Genomic DNA, 9008 nt, shown 5'->3' with positions numbered 1-9008 from the left:
AGTGTGAAACAACATTTCGTTGTTCTGTCACGGTTACATTCTAAAAAGAACAAGGCCGATAGCAATTAGTTGCGTGCTCTCGTGTAATGAATGAATTCGTGAATGTAGGATTAACATAAAATTCTAAAAGATGAATTAAAATGAGCTGAAATGACTTAAATAAATAAAAAGTAAATGACTTAGAATGACTTTAATGAACTTAAGGATGAATTGAATTATCTTAAGAATAACTTGAATGCTTAAGAAATAACCGAAATATTTCAAAAACAACTTGAATGACCTGGAGAATGACTTGCATGACTTTGAGACTGACTGGTTGTAAAGTGGGTGATCATTTTAAAACAGAAAAGTAATCCACCACTTTATATCACAATAAGTACAGCATGTAATAAGAAGAGATACTACACTTTGATCTTGGCCAAAAGGCCAAGAAAAGGGTATTTATTTGCTCCCCCACCGAGCAAATTAGGCACAAGGCCGATTTTTAATGTGGAGAGAGAGGGAGTGGGAGGGAAAAGGGGACCAGCTCTCGATGGGTGGGAAATGCGAGCTGGATAGTGACAATTGGTATGAAGGGTTGCCCCTACATTGACCAAGTTCTTATATGTGGGGGTTACCTTCACATATGTTCTTTGCTTGCAGTATCTGTAGGAACAGATACTATACGTTGATCTTTTCACCCGGGCTACGGAGGGCCGGGTCGAGTAACAATTTTTAATGCGAGGTGTGAAGGGAAATGGGGACCAACTCCCGGGGGAGTAGGGGAGCTGAATAGTGACAATTCGTATGAAGGGGTTTCCCTACATTGACCAAGGTCTTATATGTGGAGCTGTCCCAACATATGGCCTTTGCTTGGAGTATCTGCCGGAACAGGTACTACACTTTGATCTTGGACAAAAGGCCAAGAAAAGGGTATTTATTTGCTCCCCCACCGAGCAAATTAGGCACAAGGCCGATTTTTAATGTGAGGATGAAGGGGAAATGGGGACCAACTCCCCGGGGAGTAGGAGAGCTGGATAGTGACAATTCGTATGAAGGGTTGCCCTCACATTGACCAAGGTCTTATATGTGCGGTTGCTCCCACATATGGTCTTTGCTTGCAGTATCTGCCGGAACAGATACTATACTTTGATCTTTTCCAAAAGACCAAGAAAAGCTGTATTTATTTGTTCCCCCACCGAGCAAATTAGACACAAGGCTGATTTTTAATGTGAGGAGTGAAGGGGAAAAGGGAACCAACTCCCTGGGGGGTAGAGGAGCTGGATAGTGACAATTGGTATGAAGGGTTGCCCCTACATTGACCAAGGTCTTATATGTGGGGTTGCCCCCACATATGGTCTTTGCTTGCAGTATCTGCCGGAACAGATACTACACTTTGAGATATTAAATCCTTTATTCATGTTAAAAATACATTGAAAATCAACACTGAACAAAAACTTAGGCACATTAAGAACAGCATCTATTAACAACAGACCTTTGATTTTAACCAAAAAGGCAAAGCACAAAAATGTAACGGACAGACCGACTGACAGACCGACCGACTGACGGAGTGACTTATAGAGTCGCTTGCACGCGACTAAAAATTGGTTTTATTTTTCATATTTCGGTTTGGTATATTTTTGTTTAATTTTTAAGGCTTTTGTTTAAAATAGCATTTTACTCAGATCACCAAACTTACGTTTCAAATAGCATTTAAACATAAATGCATGCATCGTTATAAGCAACGTTTTCTGTCCATCGTTCGATTACACGATCTGTCAAGCTGAAGTTTGAAATAGCATTTTGAGCATTAATCGCGCAATCTGTTGTTGTTTATTGTTGTTTGTTTGTTTGGCAAATCAATTCTTTTCAAGTTATTTGATGTCGAATACAGTCATTTTAATAAAAAGTTTTACGCTCCAACTTGTTTATATCTTCAAATATTCATTCATTCATGCAGTTTTTTTAGTTTTTTTTCTTTTCAGTTTTTTACTGTGTACTCATGCAGTTTTTTTTTGTTTTTGTTTTTTTAGTTTTTTTTCTTTTCAGTTTTTTACTGTGTACAGTTTTTGGCTATATCACTCCTTTTCAGGTTAATTTATGTCGAATTCAGTAATTTAAGAAAAAATGTATTGTTCAAGTTGTTTGGTTTTGGTATTTTGTTTTGCGGTATTTCAACGCTTTTCAGATTATTTACTAATGTCGAATGGAGTAATTTTTAACAACAAAAAAATATTATGCTTCAAATTGTTTATATCTTCAATTATTAATTCATGTTGTTTGGTTTGGTTGTTTTGTTTTACGTTATATCAACACTTTACGGTTATTTAATGTTGAATCCAGTTATTTTCGAAAAAGGTTTTACGATTTAAGTTTTTTATATCTTACAAGGGTAATCTCCAAAAATACCGTTAGGGCTTACAACATGGCCGCCAGAAGAGTCACGTGATCCGGTTGATCCAAAACATCAATCGCCGTATTACGAAACCGGAAAACGCAAATTTAAAGCAAACTTTGACAAACAAGCATAATAATTAAGTACAAAAACAGTTTTTCAATTTGTCAAAGTTTGCCTTCAAGGCTGCATTTTCCATTTGCACGATTCATGTTTTGGATCAACCGGATCACGTGACTCTTCTGGCGGCCATGTTGTAAGCCCTAACGGTATTTTTGGAGATTACCCTTACAAGATTCATACTGTTTGTTATTGGATTTTTTTTTTTGTTATCTGTTTTATTTTATTTTTTTTTTAGAGAAAAACTTGTTTTTATTTTGCAGAACATGATATAGTTACCCAAATTGGAGGTAATGCCTAAGAAAATGGTCATAACGAACGAACATACACTACACTATATCTCAAGATGAGAAGTTGATGCCTGGAAAGATGGTCTGATAACAAAAGATATTAACTACACCTCCAAGACGATGATTTCATGAAAACAGAAGATATATTACATCGTCTTCTGAATTAGACAAGGCATTAAGAGATAATGCTATAGTTTCGGTTTCAGACAGACAGATACCAAATCGCCCTTGAGAAGAATAGATTTTTTTGGATCATTGAAATTTGTATTTCTGTGTGATAGGGTTCTCAGTGCACTACTTTGCACAGAACCCTATAAAACACTGTTTAGTATACCTTAAATATGAGTCAAATGACACCTTATCAAAATATTAGTCAACATTTCCACAATTCACATAGTATTCTCTCCTAATACTTACCTTCTTTTGAGTGAGTTGATGCATATCTAAGATTTCCAAAACAGTATATATATAGTCATCCACACACAACACTGTTTCGCTATTTCACAGCTCATCAATGTGGCTAGACTAGGCAACTACCACAAGCCATGATTGAAACCCTACCGCCTGAATTACAGTCAAGGCTCCTAACCAGTACGCTAATCGGCGGATGCTGTGCGAGTCGTGAATTAACGATGTTTTGACATCGTCCGAAATAACTAAGTTCGATTTGTTTACACAAAGAGCATCGCTTTATACACTAATGGTAATTCGTGTATAATTTATCAATATGCTCAAATAAAGAAGAGGGGCATTATAGTCATCCACATACAGTAGTGTTTCGCTGTTTCACAGTTCATCAGTGCGGCTAGACAGGAAACTACCTCAAGCCAGGATTTAAACTCGACCGCCTGTATAGACAGACATTGTTGAATAGCACGAAGTGTTTCTGCTCAATCTTCTTTTTTGGTAATTTCTCACTTTTTCGTTCTAATATCGCCGTCAAATTTGTGTAAGAAAGTTTTATAGTCGTGTTCCTGCGTCTGTTTCTATTTTTTTTTTTTTTTTTTTTTTTTTTGCAAGTACTTTCAACGGATTTTCCTCAGTGGTCTTCAAGTAATTTTGAATTGCTGGTTCGTTTAAAATCTGGCCGCTTTTAAACTCTTCAGTTTTAATTACATTTAATTACTTAAAATAATGAAGCGTCTTGTATGTAAAATGTTTTTAACGTGTTAAGAACCTGGCTAAAATAAATGTACAATGGTTAAAAATGTTATTTTCAAAATGGTAGGGAAGTTAGTTTTTTTTATTAATTTATAAATTTACATTACAACATATATATATATAAATATACATATGTGCACACACACGCACACACACACACACACACACACACACACACACACACACATATATATATATATATATATATATATATATATATATATATATATATATATATATATATTGGATGGTTACGTGCCAACGCACTAAAAATTTTGTTACTGTTTTCAAAATTTATATTGTTTATTTTGGGCTGTTTAGCTCTTACGTACAGTCTTTCCAGTATTGACCTGAAATATATAAGAGCATCCAGATTTTAAACGAAACAGTAATCCAAAACTGCATAAGGACGACTGAAGAAAATCAGTTGAAAATACTTGCAGAAAAACAGATGGACGAAAACGACTATGGAACATTCTTACACAAATTTGACCGCGATATTAGAACGACCATACGAAAAATGGAAAAATTATATAAAAAAAAAGACGATTAAGCAAAAACACTCCGTGCTATTCAACAATGGCTGTCTCTATCTCTGTTTCTGTCTCTGTCTCTGACTGTCTGTCTGTCTGTCTGTCTATCTCTTTCTCTCTCTCTCTCTCTCTCTCTCTCTCTCTCTCCATATATAGTGTCATAATCGCTCTCTCCATATATAGTGTCATAATCGCTAATGCGAGCTATATTTAGTTTAATTTTGTTTTATATTATTAATAGGCGTTCAATGCGTAATACTCCTGATTCACTTCTAATTGTCTGTTCATTGCATATCGTTGTTTTAAAATGTCCTTACTACCAGATTGCATTTTTGAAATTCACCAACTCTGACAATCAAGCTTTAGTAGGGTGTATTCCAATTCCTACTGTAGCTGTTCATTTTAACTTGAAATTATAAAAATTGGTCAGTAATCTCATGTATAGCATTAACATACTGGATTCTCAAGGGTTTACGACATTTTTAAATGCCTGTACAAAAATGTCTGGAAACTTATTGAAGGCACCTCGTATCTGTCAGTTAAGTTTAAACTGCTATTTTCAACGCGTGACTATTAGCCATATAGCACAAAAAAGCGAGATTAGTACAGAGTATGTGAAAACTACTATTCATGATCATTTTCATATGCATAAAATATCTACCAAATGGGTTTCAGGTATATGACACCTTTTCAGAAGTGAGAAATCGTCAAGTGCTCGAGGATGAATTCGTAGATGCGCTAAGAAGATGAGTTAAACATTTTCAAAAGCCTGATTGTGCAGGATAAAAACTATGAACCAAAAACCAAACTTAATTAATATCGTGGAAGTACCTGAACTCACTACCTCCAAAGAAGGGAATGGTGTAGCCCTCTGCTGGACGGGTCATATTCACAGTCTTCTAGAATCAAAACAGAGTAGTTATAACAGACTTCTTGGCAATGGGTTACACAATTACGGGAGCCTATTATGCTTGTTTTGAGGGGTTTTTTTTAAAGCTATCAAAAGCAAGAGGCGATACAAGATCAATCAAAGTGTATTTCTCCTGCAAGACAACGCTCCGGTTCACAATACGCTTGTCGCCAGATGAGAAGCACGGGCGTGTGGATATGAAATCCTCGCTCAGTTGCTTACTCCACCGACCTTGCACCCTCTGACTCTCATCTTTTTCTAGCCATGAAGTTATTTTTTAAATGAAAAGCTTCTCCCAAATGATGCAGCCTTGATTTCTGCAGCCACGTCGTGGTTAGATGACTGATCTGGGGTGTTCTACAAAAACGATCTTCATAGATCCATTAAACGATGAAAAAATGCGGAATTCTGGGTGATTCTTATGTAAAGACAAATAACTCTGTAAGTATCCTTGCTCTACTACTTTGAGAAGTGAGTTACAGCATTACATATTAAACGCCCCTTGTATTTTAGATTTCCACGTGATAAAGAAAATATAAACGATTTAGCCCGACGGGGACACAAAACCTTTTATCGATATGTTTGGATGTCTCTAAATTAAGATGCGTCTCTGCAACTAATTAGAGTTTTATTCAACTTTCGGGCTATGATTAAAATATTGTGTCTCAAAAGATTATCTTCTCAGACATTCTTTCGGAGACCGTGAACACTTAAGCGTGACAGACCAATGAAAATATATTTAAAACTTTAGCGTGATAGACTAACAAAAATCCTATTAAACTTAAGTGTGACAGACCAGCAACAATGTTAGTATAAACTAAAGTGTAACATCCCAACGAAAACGGATTTCAAATTTGTGTGGCAGATCAATTAAACAGACCAATGAAAATATTATTACAAACTTAAGCATGACAGACCAACAAAATGATATTCGAAACTAATGCATGACAGACCAACGAAAATACATATGCAACTAAAGCGTGATAGCCAGACTAACGAAAACGCTGTTACAAAGTAAAGCAAGAAACAGAAATACAAAGTCTACATCTTAAGTGTGAAATAAGCAAATTTTTAGTAACAGGGCACGGGAACGGGAGCGGGCACACTATGTCAGCTGTATGCAAATGACCGAACTGTGTGCGAGATGATGTCAAGGAAAAAGATTATAAAAAGAAGAATGTGTGGGCAGATTACGATCACGTTTTATTCGAGGAAGTACCCAGAAACAAATGTCGTTGCTTCACCGGAAAAATGTGAGTCGAGTTATTCCTTGTCTTGGTCTTCTTGTCGACGGTCTACAACATGTTAAGTCCTTACATGTGAATACATACTAATACATGTTAATACATTTGAATACATGTTAATACATTTAAATACGTGTTAATACATGTGGATACATGTAAATACATGTGACTACATGTTAATACATGATAATACATGATAATACATGTTAATACATGATACTACATGTTAATACATGTGTAACGTTATACATCTAGTTTCGCATATAGGCAAAACAATGTGCTCGGTCGTTAAACAGTATTTTAGTTTTTATTATATTCTTGTTCGGATTTTTAAAAAAACATGGTTTTCTAAAGTGGAATATTTTTCTATTTTTAAATATTGACGCTATATATTTTTTTTTTCCTTCATTTGATTACAAGTTTAATTATAGTGTAGTTCAAGAATATCCGTTGCTCTCAGATGAAAATAAAAAAGTCTATGTTTATCGGAAAGTTGGCGGCGTTTGTAATAAAAAATATATTCTAAATTGATAATAGCAACTTTATTAGAAATAAAAATCAAATCATGGCACAAAATGGCCGAAAATATTACATCTTTTATTTATAAAGGAATTGATTTTTTATGATTGTGTATTCTTAGAAATATTTCCGAATATTAAAATATCAAGACAAGTTACGAAATGAACGATAAGCTTTTCGAGAATTATTATCTATCACAACACACACACTTATATATATATATATATATATATATATATATATATATATATATATATATATATATATATATATATATATATGAAGAATAAAATACGTATTAAATACGTTTGAAGCCAAAACTTCACCGCGAAATTTTTTATAAAGCAAACGAGTGTTTATTTTTTAAGAAATATATTTCGGATATAAACATAACCTTTTGAATTGAAAACCATACTTAATTTCAGAATAGTTTCCGATTGGTAACTTATCTGTATGAGTATTGGAGATGAAAAAGTTTTCAGTGGATAGCTAATCTGTATAAGTCTTGGACTTTAAAATTTTACAGGAAAAGAGAAAAAGGTCTTTCTCGTGTGGACAAAGAAATTATGTGCGGAATTCTAAAAGGTCCAATGTTTTTATGGAGAAATTTCGATTTTTTGTTGATTGCTAGCAGAACGTGGCTCTATTTGATTAGTCAGTTCTTATCGCCAGTGTCTATAATAGAGCCTTCAATTTTTCTCCAATCATACCCTCATATATATCAATGATTATGAGCCTTCTTGCTGCTTTGGTTGCTTGGATAGAAAGTACCAGTCAAAAATCCGTTCTTGACAATCAGCCCGACAGGTGGTTAGCCAAGAACTGGATCAATATCTGTCGGACTAAGGTATGTCGCTTGGGTATTACTACCTCCGGTCGGAAATAGTTGGTGCAGAATTAAAACTTTCCGCGTTTTAGGTTTTGTCACGCACCATTTCAATGTTTTAGTGGGTAACTGGTAGTACTTTAAAGCGTGCTTAATTGAAAAAGAAGTTTTTGTTCTAAAAGTCATTTAGAGTTTAATCTATGCACATTACTTTGTTGATTGTTATATAATAAATTTTTAAAAATACCCGTAGTGGCTATATAAATATGGAAAATGTAGTTGATGCCAATGTGGAAGATAAAAACAGAAGTGATAAGAGAGAATTGGCAAATTCAATATGAATAGCAGTTCTGCAAGCGTTGCTACAAAGGTCTAAATGGCGCACCCTAGAACGAGGTGCAATCAAAGATGTTGCCACAAAATTCGGCATAGGAAGAAATACTGTAGGCAGAATTTGGTCACGAGCACTAGAGAGTTCGTCCGATATATCGGTGCCAATGGATTCTTTGAGCCGTACGTTTCTGTGTCCGGAAAAAGAAGGACTATAGTTCACAGTTGGCAAAAATAAACACTATTCCCTTGAGAAAAAGAACCACTTTGAGGTCTACTGTTCAAGCATGTGGAATACCTAAGACAACGTTGATTGCAAGGCTGAAAGATGGCGAAATTCGGGAACATTCAAATGCTGTAAAACCGCTTCTCACGATAGAAAACATGAAATGTCGAGTTGATTTTTGCCGTTCGCAGTTGGACTTAAATCGAGGAACTTTTAGAGAAATATTTGATGTCATACATATCGATGAGAAATCGTTTTACATGACGCAAAATGCAAGGAGATTTTATTTAGGCAAAGACGAACATGACCCTTTAAGAACCACTAAAAGCAAGCGTTTCACTACAAAGGTAATGTTTCTTGCTGCCGTGGATCGACCCCGTTGGGATCCACATCGCAAATGTTACTTTGACGGGAAGATTGGAATTTGGCCATTTGTCAAACAAGAGGTGGCTAAACGTAACAGCAGAAACAGACC

The 9008-nt window shown here is 35.1% G+C and overlaps 1 pseudogene; it reads right to left on the bottom strand.

Moving 5' to 3' along the window:
• Window positions 1-322: 322 nt before the first annotated feature.
• LOC145246951 (U2 spliceosomal RNA) lies at window positions 323-439 on the bottom strand (annotated as a pseudogene).
• Window positions 440-9008: the final 8569 nt, after the last annotated feature.

This window comes from Euprymna scolopes, chromosome 24 (assembly GCF_053919585.1).
Source record: "Euprymna scolopes isolate OS-2025 chromosome 24, ASM5391958v1, whole genome shotgun sequence".
Lineage (NCBI taxonomy): Eukaryota > Metazoa > Mollusca > Cephalopoda > Sepiida > Sepiolidae > Euprymna > Euprymna scolopes.
This window is presented reverse-complemented; position numbering and strand designations above follow the sequence as displayed.